General features: G+C 41.6%; 1 pseudogene; it reads right to left on the bottom strand.

The window, feature by feature from the left end:
• Positions 1-12,227: 12,227 nt before the first annotated feature.
• LOC139186192 (large ribosomal subunit protein uL1 pseudogene) lies at positions 12,228-12,960 on the bottom strand (annotated as a pseudogene).
• Positions 12,961-15,810: the final 2,850 nt, after the last annotated feature.

The raw sequence follows: 15,810 nt of genomic DNA on the forward strand, positions 1-15,810 counted from the left end.
TCTAGTAGGTTAATTCAGATACGAACTGTCTACCTGATTATTGTTAAAACTCAATGCTCCAAGCTTCTCCCATTCTTGCTCAGTTTTCCCCTAATCTTACTCGGAACTCTTCCTGTACTATCATCTCTGTAAGATGAACCTATGTGCTTCTTGAATTTTTGTGGAAACAAAAAGTACTACATGCAAAACCATTTGAAGAAAAGCAGGGTATCATATAATACAATGGCTCCTAAACCTTGTTGACAAGAAATCACTTCACAAGTTTTTAAAGATGGAGATTCTGGGCTTTTTATCCCACAAAATACTAATCAAGTAGGTCTGAGATGGGGTCAGGGAATCTGTATTCTTACAACAATCCCCCTACCTCAGGCCAAATAATTCTGACTACCAGCTGGGTTTGGGATCCAGCTTAAGCTGTTATTACATTTCCAGAATAATAACTATGCCTTTCTGGGGGTTGTTGCTTTGCTTTTTTAACCTTTCTGTTTTGAGGTAATCATAGATTGACTTGCAACTGTAAGAAATACAAAGGTATTCCACATACCCTTTACCTGGTTTCCTTCAATAATAACATCTTGCACAACTATAGGAGAGTATCACAAGCAGGATAGTCACATTGATACAGTGCACCTATCTTGTTCAAATTTGGCCAGTTTTATTTATACTCATTTGTGTTTGTGTGTGTGTATTTAGTTCCATGCAGTTTTATCAATATATAGATTATCTGTACCACCACAGTCAAGGCACAGATCAGTCAAGATTTGTGCTTTATTTGTGATAGCCCCAAGGTGAAAACAACCCAAGTGTTGTGCTTTTATGGCCACACCTACCATCTCCCCTTCCCCCAGTAACCTCTAATCTATTCTCCAGTTCTATGAGTTTTTAAATTTAAATAATGTTACATAAGTCAACTGAAGCAGTATATGTGATAGGCTGAACAATGGTCTCCCAAAGATGTTCACATCCTAATTTCATGAACCTGTGAATACATTAGCCTACATAATAAGTATATACTTTGCAGATGGGATCATGTTAGGGATCTTGATTTTTCCTGGATTATCTGGATGAGTTCATAACCACAAAAGTTCTGTTAAGAGGGAAGCAAGAGATCAGAGATAGTTAAATAAGAGACGTAATGATGGAGATAAATAGGTAAAGATAGGTAAATAGATAAGAGATGGAATGATGGAGGTAAATTAGTAAAGATAATAGAGATAGATGATAGATAAATAGAAGTTGTAATGATGGAAGTAAATAGGTAGAGATAGATGATAGGGATAGATATATAGATAGATAGAAGATATAATGATGGAGGTAAATGGGTAGAGATAGAAGATAGATAGAGATAGATAGAAGTTGTAATGACGGAGGTAAATAGGTAGATAGATGGATAATAGAGATAGATGATAGATAGATATATAGGAGATGTAATGATGGAGGTAGAGGGGCCACAAGTCAAAGGATGCAGACATCCTCCAGAAGTTGAAAAAGTCAAGGAAATGGATTTTCCCTTAGAGTTTCCAGAAGGAATGAATCCTGTCAACACCTTGACTTTTTAAAGCTTTAGAGATTGATTTCTGTAAGCTGTAAAATTAAAATTTTGTGTTGTTTAAGTCACTAAGCTTGTGACAATTTGTTGCAGCAGCAACTTAAAACAAATACAGTCTGTAATATCTGGAGATAGTCACTTCTCCTCCGTGTAATTCCCTTGAGATTTGTCCAAGCTGTCGTGTGAGTAGAGCCTATTCCCTTTCATTGCTGGGTAGTGGTCCATGGCGCTGATGTCCCACCGTTTGTTTATCCATTCACCTACTGAAGAACACTTGGGTTGTTCCCACTTTGGGTGGGGCTGTTACAAATAATGCTGCCATTAACATTTATGTGGGCTTCCCAGGTGGCTCAGTGGTAAAGAATCTGCCTGCCAAGCAGGAGACACCGTTTGGAGAGAGCCTCTGGAGAAAGAAACGGCAGCCTACTCCAGTATTCTTGCCTAGGAAATCCCATGGACAAAGGAGCCTGGAGGGCTACAGTCCATGGGGTCACAAAAGAGCTGGACACAACTTAGTGACTAAACAACAACAACAAACATTCAAGTATGGGTTTTAGTATGAAAAGAAATTTCATTTCTCTGGGATAAATGCCGAAGAGTGCAATTACTGGGTCACGTGGTAATTAAATATTTCATTTTATAAGAAACTGCCAAACTATTTTCCAGAGTGGCTGTACCATTTTAAATTCCCACCAGTAATGTGTAAATGATCCATCATCCTTTGGTGGTGTCACTATGCTTTTTCTTTTTAAAATTTTAGTCATTCTGAAAGGTTTGTAGTAACATCTTATTTGGGTTTTAATTTTCATTCCCTAATAGGGACTGATGCGGAGCATCTTTGCATGCATGTACCTGCCTGTAAATCCCCCCTGGTGAAATGTCTGTTCTTGTGTTTTGCATATTCTCTAATTAAATTATTTGTTTTTTTCACCATCAATTGTTAAGAGTAGTTGATATGGTTTAGATGTTAGCCCTTCACCAACATGTGGTTTGCCAATATACTTTCTTAGTCTGTACCTTGTATTTTCACCCTAATAGGATATTTAGCAGAGTAAAACTTTTAGATTTTGATGAAGTCCATTTTATCAGTTCATCCTCTTAGCACCAAGTCTAAGAACTTTTTGCCTAGCTTTATATTCCGAAGGTTTTTCTAAGTTTTTTTCTAAAAGTTTTATAAATTTACAGTGTATTTTAAAATTAGTGATCTATTTGGAATTGATTTTTGTATAATAAATTTCAACTTTATGTTGAAGTTCAAATTTTTTAATCTATCCAATCACTCCAGCAACATTTGTTGAAAAGGCTTTTTTGCAATTTCCTCAAAAATAAATTAATAAATAAATGAAAAACAAAGGAGCACATTTGTGTGGGTCTATATCGCATTCTCTATTCTGTTCCATTGATGAATATGTCTATCCATCTGTCAATACCACATTGTCTCGATCCCTATGGCTCCATGGTGACCTTTTTTTTTTTTTTTTTTGGCCACCACAGACAGCACCTGGGATCTTAGTTCCCTGACCAGGACTCAAATCCACACTCCTTGCAGTGGAAGCATGGAATCTTATCCATTGGACCGCCAGGTAAGTCCCTTTGGAGTGGGGTGATTTTCTACATAGGCAATCATGTCATATGTAAGAAAGAATGTGCATTGATTATTTTGAGCCAAACAGAAAATGCTTACAGAAAACATGTAGGATTTGGGGCTAAAGAGTGCTGCCACGCTGTGGTTTTGAAAGACAAGTGATTGTTCTATGGAAGCAGAAGAGCAGAATTTTCTTTTTAAATAAGAGCACTTGTCTCTATTCAAACACACAGAAAAAAAAAAAAAAACACTGTCAGTCCCATCTCACAGATTTCCTGTGTTGAGCTGGTAACTATGTCATAAGATAAAAAGTAGGTTGACTTTGATTCCTATAGTTTGAAACTGGCCCCATCAAGTATGACTTAATGCTGTCCTCTGCTTTGTAGACAAGGAAGTATGGGCCAGCTGTGAAACTGGCCTTTCACTCTGCGTGGGCTTGTGATTTCTCCACTTTCAGTGGCATCTTTTACCATCAGAAGGGTCCCCAAGTATCAGAAGCTATGCTCATCTAACTAGTCTCTTAGGCTCTGGGGGGGGGGGATGACAGCAGAGAGCCTAATACTGAGTGTGTCTCCAGAGTCATGTCAAGAACAGAAACAAAACTCCTGACATTTAGGTTGCCCATCTAACCACCAGCCTGCGTTTCCTCCTTTTAATTTCCACTCTGTCCTTCACATAATTACATCAATGCTTCACTGTGTTTATGACGCATGGTGTGGATTAGAGAGCTGAGTGTAAAATGTTCTGCCTGAGAAAGCAATTACTTTGAACAATTGTTTCAGTTGGATTGAAAGGTGATCTTCAGCACATTAAATCCAGGTTCATATATTAGCTTCAGGGCTGTCTCCGAGAACTCAAGGGCAGGGAAACCACAAGTCCCCAGGAAGGGATTGGAACTAGGTCTTGGAAATCTGTCAGGACTCCCTCTGAGTCTCATTGCTTCTCACAAAGCCTTGCTCAAACATCGCCCCTCTCTCTTTCTCTTAACCTCTGTGTTTTTCCACTCTGGAATCCATGTGATGAGAACCATGGCCCCAGAAACATCCCCGTTACAGGCCTATCCACTGGAGATGACTGGCTCTCCCTCTGCCCCTGATTCCCAGGGAAGAGATACTGACTGGCTGTTTGGTTATCGGGTCTACACTGAGACCAAAAGTTGAGGCCAGGAGAGTGGGAACTTCCTGTACAAAAAGACTCTAAGGAATTATTAAAGGGTAAGTTGTAGGAGGCGGGGCCGGGGTGGGCGGTGCGGAGAGGAGGAATTCAATAAAGTCTGCACAGAAAAAAAGAGATACTAATACTTCTTTCCATCATAAACTTGGAAATCAAACTTCCCTAACTCTTTATGACGGAGAAGGCAATGGCAACCCACTCCAGTACTCTTGCCTGGAAAATCCCATAGACGGAGGGGCCTGGTGGGCTGCAGTCCATGGGGTCGCTAGGAGTCGGACACGACTGAGCGACTTCACTTTCACTTTTCACTTTCATGCATTAGAGAAGGAAATGGCAACCCACTCCAGTACTCTTGCCTGGAGAATCCCAGGGACGGGGGAGCCTGGTGGGCTGCCGTCTATGGGGTCACACAGAGTCGGACACGACTGAAGCGACTTAGCAGCAGCAGCAGCAACTCTCTGTGAAGTCAGTTTATTTATGAGGCATCGCAGTTGAGTTGTACCATGCTGTCAAATCTTTAAACCTAGACTCACAACCCAACAGACCGGTCACAGTTTTACTTCTACACTAAAATGGCAATATGTGAAAAATCAGAATATTAAGATTTGAAGTGGCTTAAAAAGTAAAGACAGATTTAGTGATCTGATAAAACCCTCACACCAAAGAGGAGTGCCTGGAGAATTCCATGGACAGAGGAGCCTGGTGGGCTACAGCTCGTGGGATCCTAAGAGTCGGACACAACTTAGCGCTATCTTTCTTTCTTTGTTTCTAAAACCCTCACACCAAAGAGGAGTGAAAGTCATTGAAAATTAGCATCAACCGGGGTTTTACATCTTCTTTTCCAGACTGTGTGACCTAATATAAATCCTTTAAACTTTCTGCTTCTTGATTTCTTAACTTACGAAATGAAAAAAATAACACCTATCTGATTTGTCTTCTGGTATATTTGTAAAGATCAAATCAGTTAGCATATGCTAAAAAATGCTTTATAAACTGCACGTGTGTGTGTGTATGTGTGTGTATTAGTCTCTCAGTCATGTCCAGCTCTTTGAGACCCCATGGACTGCCCACCAGTCTCCTCTGTCCATGGAATTCTCCAAGCAAGAACACTGGAGTGGGTTGCCATGCCCTCCTCCAGGGGATCTTCCCAACCCAGAGATCAAACCCAGGTTTCCCTCATTGCAGACAGATTCTCATGGGCCATTATAAAACCATAATACTGTAATCACATTTGTCTTGAAATTTATGTTACTGAAAATAAAAACAGTAATCCTTTAAAGCATCTTGTGTTTATTTTAACACAAGGAGAGATAATTTATATAAATGTTCATATTTATTTTTAAGAGACCCTTTTCAGGTTATTTGGGACAGAAAATATTGTCATCACTTTGTTGGAGGCAAAAATGAGGGCCAAATAAAATTACTTGCCAAGCGCCACATAAATAGTCATGGAACAAGACTTTTTGGCTAGAATATGATATTTTTAAAAAAAACAGTGTCAAAACCTGGATCCAAGTCATCATCTTATTTACATTACAGGAGAAAGGTGTTTCTTAGTATCAAAAATTCCCAGGAAATGACCTCTGAGCCAGTGTAACTGGAAGATGGAAATGTGGAATTGAAGAGTTTCTCCGTGAATTTCATGGCTGACCTTGCTCTGTTTTCTCATAGCTAATGGAAAGCACCACTGTCCTTGGTAGCTTGAGCCCTCCGTACACTGATACCAGGATCCCTCCTGCTCTCCAAGTTCTGGGAGCTATGCTAAAGACCACCTCTCCTAGGATGTAATTTCATACTCCGAAGTCAAAATGCTCCCTTGGGTATATTCAAGCTTCTCCCAACTGATGCACAGATTCCAGAGATGCAAGAAGCAACAGGTACCCCCCTGATGCCTACATGTTATAGAGCGAGGAATTTGATTTCTGCAGAAAAGGCACCCATTAGAGAGCATGTTTCTGCCCATATTCTCTCAAAAGATGAGCAGAATCATATGGCACTTTTACAAATACCCCTGCAAAGAGACCCTCAAAATATGCTATTCTAGCACACCCTCAGAAGTGAGTTTACCTTCAGCTTCCTGTCTCGGGTAGTAAGGCTGAAACTGACAAAGGATTCTCCTTCCTCTGCACAGACTTCACCATGGTTGCCCTCAATCGTGGCAAGCGACCTTTGTTTATTTTTCTTCTCTTTAATAACTGAAATAGCTCTGAGAAGGCCTGAAACTGGAAAAACCAAAAGCCGCTTCATTAAAAGCATCTGTTCTTCTTTATTAGGACACATCCCACAATGAAAATGCCCGAAGAATCAGCCTATGTCCATCTATTATCAACACAGGTATCCCAGATTTGTTCTGCTGGGTTACACTAATTGGAACATTATTGAGAAATACAAGTTTCCAATGAGAAGGGACTGAGAGTCTAGATAAATCACTCCACATAACATATAGTTTTTTCCTAGGACGATCATGAACAATTTATGTGTCATTTGATTTCCAAGGACAGAGGGTTTTTTGTATTACACTGAAATCTACAAAGTAAGGTACATTGATTTACAGGAAATTGTCCCTTTATACACAAATTCATCATTTACAAATACAATTTCAGGGACCAGGTTGAAGGCAAGCTTACATTTTTTTTTAAGCCAACTATGTCATCAACTGTGTCAGTATCTGTTTATAAATAGTTCTTCCCAATTTGGGGATCCAAGGTTCACAAAAATATTTGTCTTAAATCATTTCAAATAAGCTGCATAAAATTCAGTCTTAGGGCTCACTTCCAGCGAAAGCTGTATTCACTTGCATTTCATAGAAAAAGAGAAGGGTGGGTGGGGGTGGTCAGGACATAAAAGAAGTAGCCAGTTGGGAGGTAAGTGCCATTTTCCCAGGAAATGGTACTGGCTCAAACTAAAAACGAATGATGTGTGTCCCCATCTCCTTTAATATGAGAACTTTGAAAATCCCCCAGAACTTTCCATTTGCCACTCTGAGCTCACAGACAGACATTTTATTACCTAGGATATTTATTTGCAGATCTTAAAATGTCCATATGTCATGGAAGATATGAGCCCTTGACGACAGGTACTAAGATGTGTCCAAAACCTATTTTTCCAGGGCCCAGTGCCTGCGGTCCTGATTTGAGGCGAATAAACAGTGAGCACGGCCAGTGGCTTGGACAGGGCTCTTTTCTTTCAGTTTCATCTGAGATACGATTGCAGTCGAGCCAGGACATTCTCCATTGCTAATATTCCTAGCCCCAAACCTTCTACCTTTTGGTTCAGAAAGTTTTCCTTTTTAGAAGAGGACTCAAAGAAGGTAAATGTGTTGAGAACACCAAGAAGTGGGAGCTATGTCCACCTGCTTTGACTTAGGAATGCGAAGTTATCAGAATAGAAGACACACAGTGGCAGGAAGTGGGGATGGGGGGCTATTTTATTTCTCTTCTGTGTCTTTCCTCTTGAGTTTCAAAGAAAAATATTCACTCTCCAAAGCATGTGTAGTTCTAACAAGCTTGATGCCTTCCTGGAAGCCACAAATGATTCGAGTGTGACGGAGGAACACCGCAGTTCTGGAATTCCATGGAAGACGGCTGTGGTAGGAAAGGCATTTCCTGATACTTAACCAGGACGCTGGTGACTTAGATTTCATTTGCCTTTGCCTTGGCTAGCTGATTGTATGCTGAGATGCAGAGTGAGGGTGTCAGTCATCAGCTTTGCTTCTGAAAGCTTATTTTTCATTCACGTTGACTTGAAAATAAGGTTCGATCTGGGTTGGTTTCCAAATCAGAACTTTATTATGGTTTGCTCCCCTGTGCTCTCTCTCAGCGTTTTGGAATTCAGGGTCCATCAGGCAGAGGAAGGCAGTACTGGTCCCTTTGTTTAGAATACCCAGAAAGCTCCCTCTAAGCCCACTCTGCACAGCGCACAGAGGATTCTACCAGAGAGAAGGAAAGAACCAGGGAGGCGTGTGCCCTTCCCCCACCCTGCCCGCTCTCCCCAGATACAACCATCCAGCCTGGATGCCAATGGCTTCAGCAGCAGACAGGAGGCAGAGGAGGCAGCTGCCTTGTTCTGCTTTCCGCTGCAGACAAATTGGATGGTTTGGATTCGTGACTCACTGTGTTTTACTTGGTCCTCCCCACAATCTCCTCCTGTGTATTCTAGGACCAAGTTTCAAACTGCTCATTAGGACTGTGTGTGCAAGAAGCCACCAGATAACCATTTTGGCTTAACTGTCTGTGTAATTCCAACAATCTATTTGGTCGGGGAGGAAAGAGAGGAGGCTTTTTTGTTTTAGTTTTCTTTTTTTCTTTTTTCACTCTAGGGTTTGTTTTGGAGGGGGTAGCAGGGGGGAGGATGTGGGTTATTTTTTAACTGAATTCCATATATTCCACTTCCTTTACCCTTTTTGCTTCTCTTCTTTCTTTCTGATCCTGTCTCGCTCCTTCTGTTTACGAACTAACATAAATTTCTCTGTTGTGTTTCTTCCACCACCACCCACGATTATAGACGTTTCCTGATCTTGCAAATACTGACATTCCCGAAGATTCTCAGTGCACACCGGACATTGACCTATAGAGACGTATCACACCTCTGAGGCTTAGCATGCCCCTTGGGCTCTTCTTTCAGTTTTCAGTTTTCTGTCCTATATATATCCTTTTCATCCTTTCTTTTGGGGTGGGACATTGGAGGTTTAGGTTTTGCATTCTTTCATTTCAAGCCTCATGTACTTTAATTCTCCACCTAACTGATGTTAACCCTGGCCCAGAATATCCTCAGATTGTTCCATTTATTCCATGCAAACCATTTTTTTTTAAATGCATTACACTGTGTAGACACCCTAGGAGGTAAATTAGTTTCTATTTCCTTCATTTCACAGATGGGGAGCCTGGAAGCAGAGAGAGATTGAGTCTAGAGCACAAACTGGAGGTAAACAGTGATTCCAACTGCCAGCCCTTGCTTCTGGTTGCTTTCACTCAAGAGAGTCCCCTCTCTTTGGCCCATGACCCCCCAAGTTCTCCACTGAGTCCCAGCCCTAACCTTCCCTTTGTAGACCAGATTCTTCCAGTTTTCACATCAGAAAATGTTTCACTCTTCCAGCCCTGAGTCCCCACTCCTTCAATGTACTGTAATACTGGGACCCCTTTTGGGTCCAGATAAAACTGTCCTTTCATTGGCTTGGGTTGGTTACTGTTTTCTGATCCCTGACCTCCTTCCTCCTATTCCAGATCCCCAAGAGCCAAAGAAGAACATGATCACTTCTGCCTGTTGATGCTTTATTTAACTTTCCTGCCAATCAAATGCTCACCATCCCTTTGAGGTCAGGACAGAAAATCTTAACTGTGGCGATTAGCCACAGCTCATCACCAGCTACAAGAACCCGCTGGAATTTTTCTCAGAAATCAAGGCACTCAACTGTGACGTGCTGATTGAGATAATGAGCTGCAAGATGAAAATTAAGGAATAACAGGATGGATATCACTTTTCCCCTCCCACTAAGAAGCCAAAGAAAAGCAAAGGGTAAAGGAGACCAGGGAGGAAGCTAGGAACTAGAGTTTATTTTCTAAGACATTCCTCATTTAGTTTTTCCTCCCTAAATCTGATTAAGTCCACCTCTGTCTGAAGCTTTTGCATATCTCTACCAGTTGCGGCTTTTAGGCTGAAGAGGAATACCTTTGGAAGAATGTAACTTGAATTTGTCTTTGGCTGCGTGAATCTTAAGAGCTATGGTGCCAACAGTTTTTCTCCAAATCCCTTTTCCTTTCACTCCTCCTCTTCCAAGGGATCAGCTTCAATATTGGCTTTTGTTTGACTCGGGTCCCTTGTATCAGATGTCTGAGCTTTAGCTGTTGGCACGCGGACACAGCCCACAGTGCCCATTTGTCATTGTCCCTTGGAATTCCAGAGGCATCAGGCCCACCTGGCCCACTGTGCCCCTTGAGGGCCCTGGACTTTCCACCAGGGGACTCAGTGTATTGAAACAAATTCCCACTGAGCCACATCCTGACCCAGCCCCCACCCTCCTACACCCAAAGCAGGATGGAGTGGGGGTGAGAGACAAAGGCTGTCTTGGAGATTTTGGTCTCTGAAGGCACAGCCTGTCTCTTAGGGAGAGCAAGAGAAGTGAAAAATCTTCATTTTTTTTTTTTTTTGCTTTTTATGTCACACAAGGAACTACAATTATGAGACTGTAAGGTTGCAGGGGAGGCTTAGGGAGAAAGTGCGTGAGCCTGTTGTGGACAAGTGTGTGTGCATGCATGTGTATGGGTTGTGCATGCATGCTCAGTTGCTCAGTCATGTCTGACTCTTTGAGACCCTACGAATCATAGCCTGCCGGTCTCCTCTGTCTGCGGGGTTTCCAGGCAAGAGTACTGGAGTGGGTTGCCATTTCTTCCTCCAAGAGATCTTCACCACCCCAGGGATCATACCCACGTCTCCTTCACTGGCAGATGGATTCTTTACCACTGAGCCACCTGGGCTTCCCTCTGTGTATGGTTAAGTGGATGCTGGTGAGGAAGAAAGAATTTCTGCTGAATATCTCAAAAAGTTTCTTTGGCAATTTCAAATTGTTAACATTGAAGACACTTTACACATAGATGACTACACTTTCCCTAATCTTCATGGACCTTTCAGTTTATTTTCTAAATTCTCTTTCATCTTCATGGGTAACTTTACGTACAGGTTTACACTAAACTTTTATGGTGTTTATTGCACACATAACTATAGCACTCACCCCCCAAAATAAAATGCATGTGCTTATGCATGCATACAACAGCTTGAAATGATATATATATATATATATATATGTAATCATCAACAGCTTGAAACTAAATGAAAAAAGAGACATAAATTGATTAAATTTCACATAAAAATATTGCTTCCCAAATGCCATTTTAAAAATATGTATATATAGTAAAATACATACGTATGTGTGTGAAGAGAGAGAGAGAAAAAAAAACATTAATATTTGCTTGCATGTTTGTCCTTTACTCATCCAGTCTTCTGTCATTTTATTCCTTCTTTACCACTGATCTTCTCTGACCCAGGGAAAGACCCTGCCAAGGAGTCAAGGCAGCTGAGCTAAAGCAGGGAAGGAGGGAGAACCATCTTGGTCCCAGGGACCTACTGCTCTGCCCCCAACAAGTCATGTGACCTGAGCACATCTCCTTGAGCCCCTGTGCCTCTCTTCTGTTAACCAAAGAGCCTTATGCAACTAGCTAGTAGGGAGGAGATGGCAGATCGCCCAAGGTGTTGCAAACCCTCTGTACTGAGACCCACAGTTTCATCATCCCTAGAGTCTTTAACATTTTAATGTCTCTGAATTTACAGTTCACTTTACAATGATGGTGCATCATCTTGAAGGCTCCCAGGTGGCACAGTGGTAAAGAACCCACCTGCCAATGCAGCAGACATAAGAGACACAGCTTCAATCCCTAGGTCAGGAAGATCCTCTGGAGGAGGGCATGACAACCCAACTTCAGTATTCTTGCCGGGAAAATCCTATGGACGGAGAAGCCTGGCAGCCTATGGTACATAGTGTCACAAAAAGTTGGACATGACTTAAAGTGACTTAGCACGCACGCACGCATCATATTGAACAGCATCTTTTCTTTCTTAATGTACATCAAACAGCGGTGTTTCTTACAATGGAGGATTGGTTAAATTTAATGCAATACAGTTTGGGTTAAAAGTATTCTGCAGGTATATGTTATTATTCAAAATTCACACGTTTTCTTATAAATACAGATGAACCATGGAATTAATCTCCCTGGCCCATTCCGAACAACTAAAGGCTGAGTGACCAAGTGCTCTGCTGAAGAAAAGGGAGGGACTAGTTAAGTAGAAGGAAAAAAGTGTCCCGCAAACAGTGTCATGCTTAGGAGAGGACATCACTAGGTTTCCTGATCTGCTGTCACTGTCCTGAAATTCTTTTTTTTTTTTTTTGATGGTTTAGTATGGTTTATTAAGCTGTGCCTTAGTACAGACGCTGGGGCTTGCCCATGGTGCTCTTAATGTACAAGGCCCTGACGTTCTGCCAATTTTTCTTGAGCAATGACACCAGGAAGTTGACAGCTAAGTGGATGTTGTACACAAGCTCATCATCTGTCATCTTCACGTGGCCAACAGCCACTGCCAGACACAGCACCTTCTTCATCTGGAACTTGATCGTGGACTTCACTTCATCAACTTTGGCCACCATGTTCTCATTGTGGGTCAGCAAGGAAGGGAACTTGCCAGCCTTGTTCAGGCCTGGGCCCAGGATTCGGGGGATCTGCTTGATCAGAGACTCTGAAGCCAAAAAGGCATCATATTTCTTGGCCAGCTTCTTGACCAGTTTCTTATTCTTGTTGAGTTTTTTCAGCGCCTCGATGTCCATGTGGGGGATATCCACAGCCTTGGCCTCATCACAATGCTGCTGGTCCCCCAAGACACACACGGAGAACTTGGGGCGGGGAGTGGACTTAAGCCTGACGGTGCCCGAGAAGCGTTTGTCCTTCTGAGGGTCATAGTTCTTCAGGCTGATCTGAAGCTCCACCGTCTCCAAAAACTTTCTGCGCTTGCGCTGATTCCCGTGCAGGACTTCCCGCACCACCTCGTAGAGGGTGTCGCGGGAGACTTTGCTGCTCATAGTTCCCTACGCCGCGATAACCGGAAAAAAGAGGTGTCCTGAAATTCTTAATAAGTTTTGAGCCTGGGGGCCTGCATGCTCCTTTGACACTTATCTAGAAAAATTACATAGCCTGTCCTGATGGGAAATGTATGTGGTTAAAACAATGGAAGGCTGTTTGATTCTTCTCACATTCACCTTCTGGCTGGTGGCACAGGAGATTCTCAAAAAGAGTCAGGAACTCTGTGAGAACTTGAATTAGAGCATCTTCAAGCACACAAGTTCTGTTTTCAGTCTGTACCATTTCGAGCTCACCTGGAGAGCAGTGACATACTCACGTCAGGGTTTTGAAAGTTAGAAAAGGACAAAAATTTCAAAACCTTTATCTTTTAAAATAAAAATCCTTAAGAAAAGCACTCCATTGTTTCAATTTGAGGGTGAAATCTCCCTTAAACGTCAGGATATCTTTTCATATATCCATCTTATATAAGGCATCTCATAAAGTTTCTTTTTAAAAAAGAATAGTATTAGGTAGTATGGGATTTCCCTCGTGGTCCTGTGGCTAAGACTCTGAGCTCCCTAGATCCTGCATGCCACAATTAAAATTTCACATGTGACAACCAGAAAGATTCTATGTGTTGCAACTAAGACCCGGAATGGCCAAATAAATAAAGAAGCTATTTTTAAAAACAAAAAATATAGTAATAAAATCAAGGTTTGGGGATTCTAGTTCTTTAGTAATTTCACACTGGTTCCTGGGGTGGTTCATCTTTTATCCTCATTAGGAGTTATCGTGTGATACCCAAAACTCTTCCTTCATCCAGAGCCACATTTCTTACTGGGGCCCCTGTCTGAAACTACATCTATTTCTAAGATTATAGAGGTCTGCTTCAGGCGTCCAAAGTCTAGCATACATATCTAAGTCCTTCAGTGTTTTCTTCTCCAGGACAAATATAAAGAGGACCTAGTCACCTTCTTCCAAAATGTCTACTATTACGTGTTGCCAATCTTCGTTTTTCTGAGTTAGAATTTAGTCTAGCACCATCATTCCTCATACTGCTGTCTCCGTTTTCTCTTAGACCTATCAATCTCCCCCAAATCTAGCATGATATCTTCAACCTTACAGAAGCCACAGCCACCTCCATTCCTTTCACCTGCTAAAAAGGTTCTGCAAGAATTGGGGTGCAAGGAAGGACAGGAGAAAAGTAAAGGAAACAAGAATCCTGCAATAATTTTCAAAAAAATATTTTAAAAAATGAGGGTTTTTTAGGATTTTTTTTTTTTGTGGACCATTTTTTAAGTCTTTATTGAATTTGTTACAGTGCTGCTTCTGTTTTTTGTTTTGGTATTTGGGCCTTGAGGCATGTGGGATCTTTGACCAGGGATCGAACCTACACCCCCTGCACTGGAAGGCAAAGTCTTAACCTCTGGCCACCAAGGAAATCCTTGACTCATCTTATAAAGTGGTCACTACTGCTGTATACAAAATTCAGCATTTAAAAAGTGTAATGCATACTAGGGGCCATATAACTATCAAGTTTTAACACCTTCCTTTTTAAGAGAAGAGGAAAAAAATGTTTGGGAGCCAGTAATTTAGAGAAACTGATCCTAATGAGAAAGTGGATCGAACAACGTTCTGTTTCAGGGGTTCTCTCTCTCTCTGTGTCTCTCTCTAAGGCACTTCAGTCATGTCCAACTCTTTTCAACCCTATGGACTGTAGCCCACCAGGCTCCTCCGTCCATGGGATTCTCCAGGCAAGAATACTGGAGTGGGTTGCCATTTTCTTCTCCAGGGGATCTTCTGGACCCAGGGATTCTCTACAAGGAGCAATTGTGCCTTGCACACTTACCCCAGTGGATGTTTGGCAATACCTGGAGATGTTTTCAGTTGTCACAACATCTTTGATGGGCACCACTGACATCTAGTGGGTGCTAGCTAGGGACACTGCTGAAAACTGTTTCAGGCATAGGACCGCTCCCCGCCCCTCCCCATGACAAAGAATGATCTGGTCTGAAATGTCAACAGTGCCAATGCTGAGAAACCCTACTCTATTTTCTTATAAACAAACAACAAAAAGAGGAAGAACTGACTCATTAGGAATTGCCTTCACAATCCTTAAAATGGGTCATTTCGAATGCAGAGGAGTCACCTGCTCAGCGTGGGTCTTACGGAGACAGAGTCCTGTTTCTTTTTCACTCTGTCTTCTCAGCTACACCAGTTTCTAGACCCTCCCTCTTCCCTAGTAATGGGACCAGCTCTGCCCCCTGTCTACAATTTAAACAGCTGGAAGCTTGACTTTGATACACGGAAATCAGGAGTCCTGAAGCTCAAGGAAGAAAAATATCTGTGCAGATGCTTAAAAACAGCTTGGCTCAAAGAGTGTCAAGAAGTAGACACTCTAATCACAAGCATCAGGGAGCAGATTCTAAAAACGTTCCAAGTAGAATCTGAAAATCGAACACAGAGTCCTTTGACAGTTTGATTTTACACGAAAATCAGAGTTTGAGGCATAAACTCAACAGTATATACCACTGATTTGTAAAATCTTTCAACAAGAATGCTGTCTTCCTCATTGTAACTTTTAACCACCATCCCCACAATGTTTGGGTTCTTCTTCTTTTTTTTAACCAATTTACTATTATCACACTTCTACGTCTATTTTTTTTTAATCTAGGATAACATGGGGGAAGAACTCCTGTGAACATTCCTACTGGAAATATTTGCATTTTTGAACATTATCTGAACAGCACTGTGCTCCTCACACTACTGAAATCACAGAGTCTTGCAGGGAGCAATCAGGATAATTTCATACAGATAGAAATTACTATGCTGAGTAGGAAACCATAGCAATAGCACTCTAAACTAGAAAAGAGATCAGTCACAAAAGAGCAATAAGAAGA

The sequence above is a fragment of the Bos indicus genome, chromosome 12 (genome assembly GCF_029378745.1).
Source record: "Bos indicus isolate NIAB-ARS_2022 breed Sahiwal x Tharparkar chromosome 12, NIAB-ARS_B.indTharparkar_mat_pri_1.0, whole genome shotgun sequence".
NCBI lineage: Eukaryota > Metazoa > Chordata > Mammalia > Artiodactyla > Bovidae > Bos > Bos indicus.